The sequence below is a fragment of the Fukomys damarensis genome, unplaced genomic scaffold, assembly GCF_012274545.1.
Source record: "Fukomys damarensis isolate Sample0158 unplaced genomic scaffold, DMR_v1.0_HiC HiC_scaffold_17, whole genome shotgun sequence".
Taxonomy (NCBI): domain Eukaryota; kingdom Metazoa; phylum Chordata; class Mammalia; order Rodentia; family Bathyergidae; genus Fukomys; species Fukomys damarensis.
In genome coordinates this window covers 36,434,517-36,446,192 of record NW_022900929.1, presented here as the reverse complement: position 1 = coordinate 36,446,192, position 11,676 = coordinate 36,434,517, and the positions used below count along the sequence as shown (strand labels likewise).

The 11,676-nt window shown below is 36.9% G+C and overlaps 1 protein-coding gene across 3 annotated transcripts in view; it reads right to left on the bottom strand.

Annotated features, from left to right (window-relative positions):
* Positions 1–11,676, bottom strand: part of Fsip1 (fibrous sheath interacting protein 1) — a 191,906-nt gene that overhangs the window by 141,546 nt on the left and 38,684 nt on the right. The window lies entirely within an intron of this gene.

Below are 11,676 nucleotides of genomic sequence, written 5' to 3'. Positions count from 1 at the left end.
GCTCAGGACACAAAAGTTACTCAATCCATTTTTTTCTCTTCCAGGAAACACCCTCAAAAATTCCTAAGAGTCTCAAAGGCACAGTAAGCTAACACACTGGGCTCTGGACCTGCCCTTTTCACCTGTGAACTGTGCTTCCTGCATCCTCAAGGAAACAGCAACATCAGTGGGCAGCAGATACCGGCTTTAAACTCTTGAAAATGGCTTGCATTCTGACAGCCTGTCAGTTGGAGAACCTCACAGATAGTAGGAACCCGTGTCCTAGACCACTCATCCAGAACACGCCTCCCAAAGCTTTTTAAATATATGCAGCTCCAGCTCATGGGGTGCCTGTCCCTCCTCAGCCAGTTAGAGGGAAAGGGAGTTGGGACCATGACTTTGAGAAGTTCAATCAAAGGCTTTCCATTTTTTTCTTTCCCATTTCCCCCAACCCCTTGCCCTGTGAAGCATAGTTTGTCTTTCTTTCTCTCTTTCTATCTGTAAACTTCTACAGCTTTAGGTTTTTTCCTTTTCAACAATCAGACACTCCCAAGTTCCTAAAAAATGAGTTCTTGCACATAAAAAGCATCAAAAACAAGTAGCGCTGGCTCCCTCTAACCAAAAATGAAAAGGGGTGTTGAGAGGTCTCCCCTACGACATGCAGCAGCCTACCTGGTACTCCTTCAGTACAATATACCTATTCCTAGGTCAGATGGAACTAAAATCTACTCAGAGAGAGGCACAGAAGGATAGGCCCACACAGTGTCTGGAGCAAAGTTTCCCAGGCAACCAACATGGCAAACCTAGTCCTGAGCAGTCATAGAAAAGACTAGTCTTTGGGGTGACAGACACAGGAGCCATCTCTTTAACCCATCACACACGTTGGGGTCCTAAACACTTTAGATAAAAGGAGAGCCTCTAAACTGCTCTTTTGATCTTTCCTTCTCCTGCTTCCCCCCGAAACCGAAAGGCAAAAGCTCAGTCCACCTGATGTATGGTTCCCCTTTTTGGTGGCTGAGAACATTTCCTAAACTGTGCAGATTCACGTGGTCAATCAACTGATAGCTGGTATTATCCTCAGAACCTGGGAAACTCTATGTATTCAAACTGAAAAGGAGCCCACTGGTTTTCTCTTTTTGTTTTCCCTTCTCTCTCCCCTAACAAAGCCCTAATTGAACTCTTGTCCCTTCTCTCCCACTCTTACGATCTCATCTGTCAAAAAAAAACACCTCAAATCCTTTAACTTTTTCTGGTATTAGTTAACAAAAGGAGTCAGAGAGCTGGAGAGTGCAGGGGGATCAAGGGGAGCTGAGAAACTCAAAAAATTCATCTCCTGGTTCTGCTTACAGGTCCTTGTGCATCCCACTGCATGAGAGAGGGAAGGGAAGCACATGGCCTCTTCCTGCTGAAAGGAAAGGTCCACAGGCACTCTGGAAGGGCATATTTTAGCCCTTCTCAGCTGTCTACTATAACTTTCATGGATCCTAAGGCCCCTGTCCAGCTCTGACTTCAATTATTTTTTCCCCAGCTTGCTTCCTCCCTCTACCTTACTTGGTTGTGGTATTCTTGTGATAATTTTAGTATCAAGTTTATCTCCCTATCTAAAGTTGTATGTGATCTGTAGTTGCTAAGTGACATCTACAGATTCTTTAAACCCTCTATGAGTTCCATATATATATTTTTTTTTAAACAGGTCCCTAAACATAAACATCTCTGGGGTAAATTTTTGAGTAAAGTCAAGCTATTGTGTGAAACTCCTTTATCCTATTTTCCTGATCTACTGAGAAAGGTTAAAAAAGCTACATGCCCTCCCAAAAAATGCTCATTTAGGACATGAGCAACAGATTTCCATTACTAGCAATGCCTAGACTAGTCAATGACAAAAAACAGACAACAGCTGCCCCTCTGGACAGCTCCAACTGCAGGGTAACAGCGCAGAATTGCCAATCACAGGGTTCTAACCCTGGGGTAACAGGGCAGAGCTGTCCCCCAGGTAGTTCTGCCTCAGGGAAATAGGGTGGGCTGCACGCACAGCACCCTGACATTAGTGGGGGCCGCATGCATGGCCTGACCTCATTTGGAGGCACACACAGGGTGACCCCAGGATGAAGTGAGTGCTCATGAAGCCTGGTCTGGAGACCTAAATCAGATCTCATCTTTTCTTTTTTCTCTCCTTTCTTTCTCTATCTCTTTATAGAAGTACACAAGGGGCATCTTAAAGGTGGATAGTATATCTTAAATAATTATGGGTAACTAAAACACGTCTCCAAAACATCACCTTCCAGTTATATTTTATGAACTTGGGATCAATTTTAAATGGAGGATTTTAAAAGGTTGACTTTTCTCCAAATATAAGTCAAAGAATAAAGAGGGAAGGCCTCAAACTTGGTTTTATAATAAGGAGGGACAGTGAACAAATATTCTAGCTAGCAGTCAACAGTCCTTCTCTCTTCCCTCTCTGACTCTTATTGGTTACAAGTCAGAGTGTTAACTAACAGGAAAAACTACTCCATGTAGTAAAGGAAATACTGCCGTGCCTTATATAAGAAAAAAAGGAGAGGTAATTGATAACCTCTACGAAAATTTTAACTCAGTCTATTTACAATTATAAATCTAAAATTATAAAAAAGAGTATTATAATTCAGCATGGCCAGTGCATCTAAGAGTACACTCTGATTTAATGTAACTGTGTTATGTGTTTTATCTTTTTTTTGTCTGTCTACTTGTTAATCTATTTCAATAACCGGTTAAAGTGCCTCCAGCTGCTTCATTAAAAAAGTATTTTTTAGCTCATATAAATTTATTTTTATTTTGTGCCCTTATAGACTTCTGGCAATTTGATTGGTTAAATAAATATTATTTTAGTTTATGATACATCCTATATATCTGAGACTGAAGATGTATATATGTCTAAAGACAAAATACGTAAAGTCTAAGCTTTAAAGTTTAATACATGCAAATTAACTAGTAAGTGTTCTCCTTTATACAATATACATTACACCTACACTTCAGACATATAAAATGATCAAAATTTTTGACATCTCTTTAAATTTGGTACTACCATTTAAAACTTGATCTATAGCTATTAGCTTTGATTAAACAAGCATTTTGCTATTATGTAAATGACATATACTTGTATGCATATAAGAGTAGTAAGTCTTCTTGTGGTCATTTGCACTATTTTCTAAACTTGAAAGAGCTCTAAAGATGTTCTTTAATTCTTGTCAATATAGTCATACAATATAAACCTGATAAAGGAAACTAAATTTTTCCTTAAGAGTAAAAATTAAGTAAATATACGTAAAGATTGCTATAAAGCTGTGATGTTAATCATTATTAACCTCATGGTGTAATGAATACATTTGTGTTTCTCAAGTATACAGGCCTTCTATGATATGGAACTTAGGAAAACATCTTATCACACTGATGATCTCCAAACTAAATTAACTTATGATGATGGACCTTTTTTCAGGCTTATGTTTATGTGACTGTTATATAACTGTGTTATGCTAGCTAGATATGCCTAAGAAATATGCAGTTCAGACAGTGTCACTCTAAAGATTAAAGACTAGACATTAGTTACCTATAAAGTACATCTGCAAACAAGTACTGTAGCTACTATAGTAAAGTAGCAGCAAATTTAGACAAATATTTATGTAATATAATTTATAATTAGAAAAGGGAAATTATGTTAGTTTACATTCTTATTTAAAATGAGAATTTAAATGTATTTTTAAAACTCTAATGGTTCTAGAATATTAATATCACAATTGTTATGCTAAGATGCTATATTTGCTCCTGATTTCAAATTCTCCTTATAAAACATTATAACTGTTACCTAACATTCTACAGGAATATGACTTCTAAAAGGCAACTTGAGCCATCTGTTGAGATGGTAAGTCATCATCTACAATACAGACAGGATATAACACTGACTCCTAATATTAATTCTGATGGTGATTAATATAAGAAGTAACAGTTCTCTGGTCATACTTTTTATTTCAAAGTGCTCAATATCCAGATAGGATTATGCTAGTTAACCCTACTGCTCCCACTTTAATACTGGTGTAACTGATCTTCTGGGTGTTCAACAACTGAGCTTGAAAACCAAAGCTAAAAAAGATAACCTGGTTAAGAGAACAGCCAATATTTTAGTCTTTGTACTTCAAGGTCAACCAGGACTGAGGATATGAGGGGACCCATCCAAAAGGATCCTACAACTCCAATGAGTTCCCTAACCTTCCAAGCAGAGAGATTACTGGACCCCAAAGGACAGGAGTCAACCAGTGCATATTGTGTTAAAAGGAGGGCCACTAAACGGAGAACATCCCCATGCTTCCAAAGGAAGTCATCTTGTCAAGTAAGACCATAACTCATCCTGGCAGATGATACAACTGATACAGCAAAAGAATACAGAGAAGCTAAGAGACTCCCTGAGGAGCCTTACCTGACCTTGACAAATACATATAGGAAGAAAGAGATTAACTCTGATTAGTACAGGTCTTACTTTGACTTGGTCTTAAATGCCTAACAAGAAAGAATAACCAAAAAAAAGATAGATATACAGAGAAAGAGAAAGAGAATAATAGTATTGTTAAACAAAAAATTAGGTTTTATATATATAAAGAGGGTTCCAAACACTGTGTCTGCTGGCAGACTCTGGCTGCACCTCTAACTTACAAGAAATGTTGATGCCCAGTTCCACTCATCCTTCCAAAATGTGCCTTTCAACTTTTCCTAATATGTTTCTATTATGCTATTCTAATGTACCTTCAAGTACCCGTCAGGTAATGATTTCTCTTATATAGGTGTGCCTATAAAATAAGAATGACAGTATAAGTATCCTATTAAACTTCATCACCTTTGTGATATAAACTAATTTGATGTTTATATTATCTAGAGGCAGTCCTTACAAAAAGTCTTCAGGTCTATAAAGCAGATAGTGAAAATTTTAATGGCCCAGGGGTCAAATACAGCTTCATTTAGTATATTCATTCACCACCCTTATAATCAAAATAAGACAGTAGAGTTTTTACTGACAAAACAAGGAGAAGTCTGTGTGCTCTTAAATGTCACCTATTACACACTAGGGTAAACACTCCAAAAAAAGCAGATAAAAGGTTTATGCCAAATGGTACTGACTTTACCATGTGGGTGGGGGGGACTACTCATCAATATTCTACTGTTAATTCTTAGCTCAGCCTGTTTAATGAGGGTATGAAATGAATCTCAAGCTTCAATGTCTTTGTCCTCCTTTCCACACTATCAAAAGGTGATTATTCATCGAACAACAAAACCCATCAAAAACAACAAAACTTTTGCCTTGGTCAGGGTGAGACTTTTGATCCTTGGCTAGGCAGGATCAATGCCCTTCCTCAGCTTAAAGCAGTTACAAGAGGGAAGATCAGGCCTCCTGCATTTGCTTAAGAATAAGGGATCAAAGTCTGGGGGCAGTGGGGCGGGGTGAGGTAGGATGGAAAAAACTTAAAAAGAGATGGGAAAATAGGATTTTTTAAATTGTACTTTTAAAAAATGCCGTTCAGGACATTAAAGTTACTCAAGACTTTATTTCTCTTCCAGAAAACACACTCAAAAATTCCTAAATGTCTCAAAGACACAGTAAGCCTGTAAATTTGGCTCTGGACCTTCCCTTTTCATCTGTAACTGTGCTTCCTCCATCCTCAGGAAGCAGCAACATGAATGGGCAGCAATTCAACTTCAAACACATGGAAACAGTTTGCATTCTGACATAGCTCACCTTACAGACAGCAGGAATACACATCTTACATATCTTGAAACCACCCCCAAAGCCCCATGACTATATCCAGCTCCAGCTCAAGGGGATGGTCAGTCTCTCTCTCTCTCTCCCTCTCCCTCTCCCTCCTCCCCTCCCTCTCTCCCTCTCTCCCTCACTCTCTTTGAATGCATATTTGGAATTTCTACCTAATAAAACCCTTCCAGTGCATCTTACTGATCACTCCTAAAAATTATTTTCTGCAATGGGAGTCAGCAAACCTCCACACAGTCTACATCTAGGGTGAGTTAAACTCCTTAACTCAGCTTCAGGAACCATGCAGACTCAGTCTGGTAACAGTTTCTCCAAAACATACATTTCAAGATGCTCCATCAGTGTTCAGGACCTCACAAAAACAAATAAAAGCAAACCAAAAAGAGCATTAACATTGGGACAGCAGAAGGAAAAAATAGCTTAGGATGTTGTTATCTGAAAATTGTGTGCAGTTATCTTCTTACATTCTATTCTGTAGAGTTTTCTCCTGTGGAATAATAAGACTCTTAGCCTCACAGTCTGGTGATCCTAACACTGTCATTTCCCTCCTTGAAAAAAAAAAAAAAGTTTTGTGATGCGTTAAATAGGAAGAAATCAGGTTTACCCATTAATATACATGGTATTTTCAAATTGTGTCCTGATGAACCAAAGTAAATTTGGCCTACACCTCCCCTGTATTTGAATGATGTTTTGGCCCAAAGTGGCTTCCAAATATATTTAACTGCACCCTGGCTTGAAGCATAAACAAATTAGAACCCACAAGTATATCATTAAAACTAAGCAACTGAGTCTTAGCCGACCATAGCAGGTAAACTTCTAGCCAAACAGAGGCTGAAAATGGCCAAAGCTTGACCATAGAAGGCAAATGAGCATTGGCAGCCAATCAAGGCTGTACAAGGGGTGATAGAAAGATATGGTGGATGCTTAAATTTTTAAATATTATAGTAAAAGACACCTTGCTAAGAATGATGGGATAAGTGCATTTGAAGTAAGGAGAATTATTTTGAGTATCCTGAGGGGGATTCATGGCAATGAGATTTTTACCGTAATACTTTTTTTAAATTTAAACATATACCATATTTTATGAGTATCCTAAGTTGATCAAGCACTTACAACAATTTCTGTCGTATAAAAACATTACAAGGTGTTATAAGAGGAAGCATTAGGAAGGGAATGGATGGCAGTGTGTCTTGTACTATAATATTTTTTAATTAAAAGCTTACCATATTTTTATCACACTGCCTATGTCACTTTCTTTTCTCTGATTCTAAACATAGCCTGTAAGAGGTGGGGCTGCAATACTCTGAACCATCTTCTTCTGTATGGAATGCTGCCCAATTCCAGGATCTTTTTTTTTTCCAGCTTTAATTGAGTTTATTGGTACATTTTAGGGATACAGTACAGTTACATTCATTGTTGGGATCTTGTACCTCTACATGACAAGTCTTGATTCTCATTTTTTCCCCTTACCTCTGCCCTCCCTTCACCCCCTCCTCCCCCTCCCATCTACAAACACTTTATTTTCATCTTTTCATTCTCTCACATTTTTTTCTTTTCCCTTTTTACTCTTCCCCTACCCATCCCAACTTCCCTACACCTTTAGCTCCTTTCTTCCCATTTCTAAATGTCAGTAATCTTATTAGGATCTTATGCATTGTTGCAGATTATTCACACCAGGGAAACTATTTGGTATTTACACATGTGTGACTTATTTATTTCACTTAGGAGTATATCTTCAATATGTATCCATTTTCCTATGAATGGATCTATTTTCTCATTCTTTATGGCTGAGTAATATTCCATTTTATAGAAAAACCACAACTTCTTTATCCAGTTTCCAACGGATGGGCAAATGGGCTGTTTCCAAGATTTAGCTATTACAAACTGTGCCGCTATAAACATGGGTGCACATACTTCTCTGTGATATGATTCTTTTAGTTCTCTTGGAAAGATACCCAGCAGAGGGATGGCTGGGTCAAGTGGAACCTCCAGTCCAAGCTCTTTGAGGTATCTCCATATTGATTTCCACAGTGGTTGCACCAGTCTGCACTCCCACCAACAATGGAGAAGGGTTCCTTTCTCCCCACAACCCCGCCAACATTTGTTATTGTGTGATTTCTTGATAGCAGCCATTCTTTGTGGGGTGAGGTGGAATCTCAGGATCTTTTTCTTGATCAATTAAGCTTTATTAACTTGTCGCAATTTTTCCTTGAACAGTCCCTCAAAAGTAACATGGGGTCTATAAAGTCAGTGGCTTGAATTTCTTGAATTGAAATGTTCATCTCTTACTCAAGAAACAGTTTCATATTGCCTTTTAAAACCCAATCTAATATTCAAACTGCTATTCTCTTACTGAATGAGTGCTATGCAGAGGTATTATGCTGGGGATTGGTAATTTCAAAGTGAATTTTAGAGAGATCTGTCCTAAAGGATTTCTCAGTCTCTTGACAACAAAATTATAATAAGATATGAAGAATGCTAGTAAACCCCAAGGCACCATGGGAGGGTTTTAGCCATTGGTAAGAAGGGGCAAGGAGATGTAGCAGTGGTCACAGAAGGCTTCCTGCAGGAAAAAAGACTATACTCAAAGAAGCAATAAGTCTAGTCCTGTACTTAAAATGAGCTGGTAAAGATGACTGGAGGCAGAAAGGCCAGCCACAGCCATAGCCAGAACGTAGAACTGAGCCAAGGAATGTTTTCTGGATTGTAAACCATGGAATGTTTTGTGGATTGTAAACCATAGACAGCTTCCAGACACACTTAGGAAGCAGAAACCCCATATAGTAGATATTAGGTGGTATTATTTTTCTGACTGTGTAACACCTTTTAGGAGTCTTGCCCTAAAAGATGAAAACTGTGAAATGCTCTTCACCAGCCCTCTTTACAGCTAAGGTTCAAGAAGGTAACCCAACCAGAGTGATCCATTTAGTAATATTATATATGAATAACCTGAGATCTGAGGCAAAGCCCATTTTTCCAACAAGGGTGGAAGTAGAGGGATCTGGCTTAGAGGGGCTGCGGCGATGTGCAAGTGTGAGTTCCCAACATAAAAGATATTTTAAAATTCTAAGTATGCATCCTAGAAATATTCAAAAGAATATGTCTATGAAATTAAACATGTATCAGAGAACAAAGGGAATTAAAATTATTACTTTAGTCATTGTAATGATTTATATCCAGATGTCCCCCCAAAACCCACAGGTTGGCTTTTAGGAGGCACTTGGATCCCAGGGATGTGATTAGTCTTCTGATGAGTTTATAGCTAAATGTGACGTTGGAAGGAAACGGGAGACTGAGGATGTGGCCTCAAAGGGTCTCTGCAGAAACACAGAGGCTTGAAAAAACACAGAGGATTTGAGATATAGCAAGAAGCTTGGTACAGTTTAAGAAAAAAGTAAACATATCCCTTTCTCCAAGTTTTCCTAAAGTCTTCCTGCTGCACTAATCCTCCTCTGAGTCTCTTTTCCAATGTATCACCATTCACTTCCCTTTATAGAATTTCTGCATGTTTTTGAACTTATGTTTAAGAGGACATGCAGAAAGAACTCTCAACAAATTGTTTTAAAAACAATAATTATTTTTAAAAAACTCATGAGAAGGCCACAAGGCTAAGCAGCAGAATAAACATGATAGAAGCTCAATTTGGAAACCAGTAAAATGAGCCCATATGAGTAAAATAACCAAACAACAACAATTATGATAACCAGGAAGAAGACTCATGATGTCCTCCATCCACTGTGGCCGACACCATCTGCTGAAAAACTTGAGCTCCTTTTCTAATGTTTTTATTTTACACCTACCTCTGCTGCAAAAACTAGACAGTAAAATACCTGCTCCCTTTTCTTCACTTCAACAGTGTCACAAGACAAATGGCTACATGTCACAGCTCAGCCAATGAGATGCAGATAGAAGTCACAATATATTTCCAAATGAGAAGACAAGGCCTCGGAGAAGTGTCTCTTTGCCTTTTATTCTTCCTTCCTATCACCTCCAGATATGGCAGCAAACAGTACAAACATAACGAAAAAGCCATTCTAAGCACATAAAATAAAAGACAGAAAGGCAGCAACTGCTTACATCTAGATTTCTTGTTAGTGAAGGAAAATAAACTCCTTACTTGTTTAAGACACTGTTTATAATGCTTTCTATTATTTTCAGCCATTCACATTCCCAAGCAATACCTCATTTTATAATTATCCTGCAAAAAGAGAAAAGAGATGATAGAAGAGAGGAAATAATAGAAGAAAATTCCCTGAACTAAAGAAAGATTCAAACCTTCAGAAGGGAAGTCTTACAAGGTACTGAATCAGAATTAATTTGTTTTTAAAGACCCATATAAATATAATCTGATAAAATCAGTGAACCCCAAAATAGAGAAAATCCTACATGCTTCAAGAAAGAAAGGATTTTTTAATTTAGAATTTAGTTACCACTCAAGCTATTATTCAAGAAAAAGAAAAAATTTTAATAAGGTTAATGCTCAAACATTGTCTTCATACCACCACACCCTGGAGGAAAATTTTTCAAAAAATTCCAGACAAATAATTTAACAAAAGTTATTTAAACATATTAAAAATTATTGAATCTAGATGCATACTTAATGATAAGGCTAAAGACGTAGGTTAAATTTGGTTGAGAAAGACTCCTACAATGAAAGACACTATTTGTAAATATAAAAATAAAAATTTACAACATATTGAAACTACAATTCCAGATTTCAATAAATCCTCATGGAAAAGAAAAGGGAAAAAGGAAAATAAAAGCATACCAATGATTTAACCTTATAAAATATGAGATTTTAAAAAACTAATTACTGAAGTTGAAAAATACATACTTTAAAAAAAAAATATATATATATATAGATAGATAGATAGATATATAGATACATTTCAATGTATGTTAAAATGGATGCGCATTGAGGTGATACTCTTAAGTGAAGTAAATAGGACAAATTTGTGTAAATACCAAATAGTTTCTCTAGTGTGAGAAACTGAAAGTGTAAATAAGGACTAAAAGGTATAATAGATACTGTGAAATAGGAAAAAAAGGGGCAAAGAGGAAAGGGAATTGGGAGGGGTAGGGGGAAAGGAAAGAAGGGAATGGAATTAATACAAGAAAATGAAAAACTGGAAACAAAGTCTTTGTGGATAGGGAGGGGTGCAGGGGTTGAAGGGAGGGCAGGGGAATGGGGAAGAAATAACAACCAAGCTGGATTATGTAAAGGTGCAAATTTCAAAAGATGAATGCCATTATATTGTATACCTTAAATGTACCAATAAAATTCATTTTTTAAAAAAGAACTTGAGGGATAATAATATTGATCAGAATTGCTTCTTGGCCTTTTGGCTAAGATCAAGTGTAATAATATAGATCAGAAATAAGATACTGAATTTCCAAGCTACAAGAGGGAAGGGGGGGGTCAAGAAAATAAAACAAATAAAATATATAATTCAAAGTCAGGAAAAGTTCCAGAAAATTATCAGTGGCCAGAATAAGTAAAATATCCTCATTAAAGTATAAATGATAAGGAAATAATAGCAAAAGATAAACAATTAAAAAATGAAGGTAATATCAACAATAAAATTCCAGCTATATTCACAGTATTTATAAAAGAGCTACCTAAGACTGAAATTAAGAGTTTAAAACATAAATATTAGCAAAAAATAATATTAATAATAATGCATTAGTAAAGCACTTCTAGAATGCATAAGGAAGATCAATTATGTCACAGTCTGACATCCAGACAGACAGTGCCCAGCAGCTTGCCCAACCTCACGAGTAATAACAAAACCAGGAATGAAACTCTGGTCTCCTAACTCTTATTGTTATCTAAACTTTTGTTACTAAAGTAAACAAACTACCAAGAACAGCAAAGCTTTTCCTTTTTTTTTTTTTTTTTTTTTTTTTTT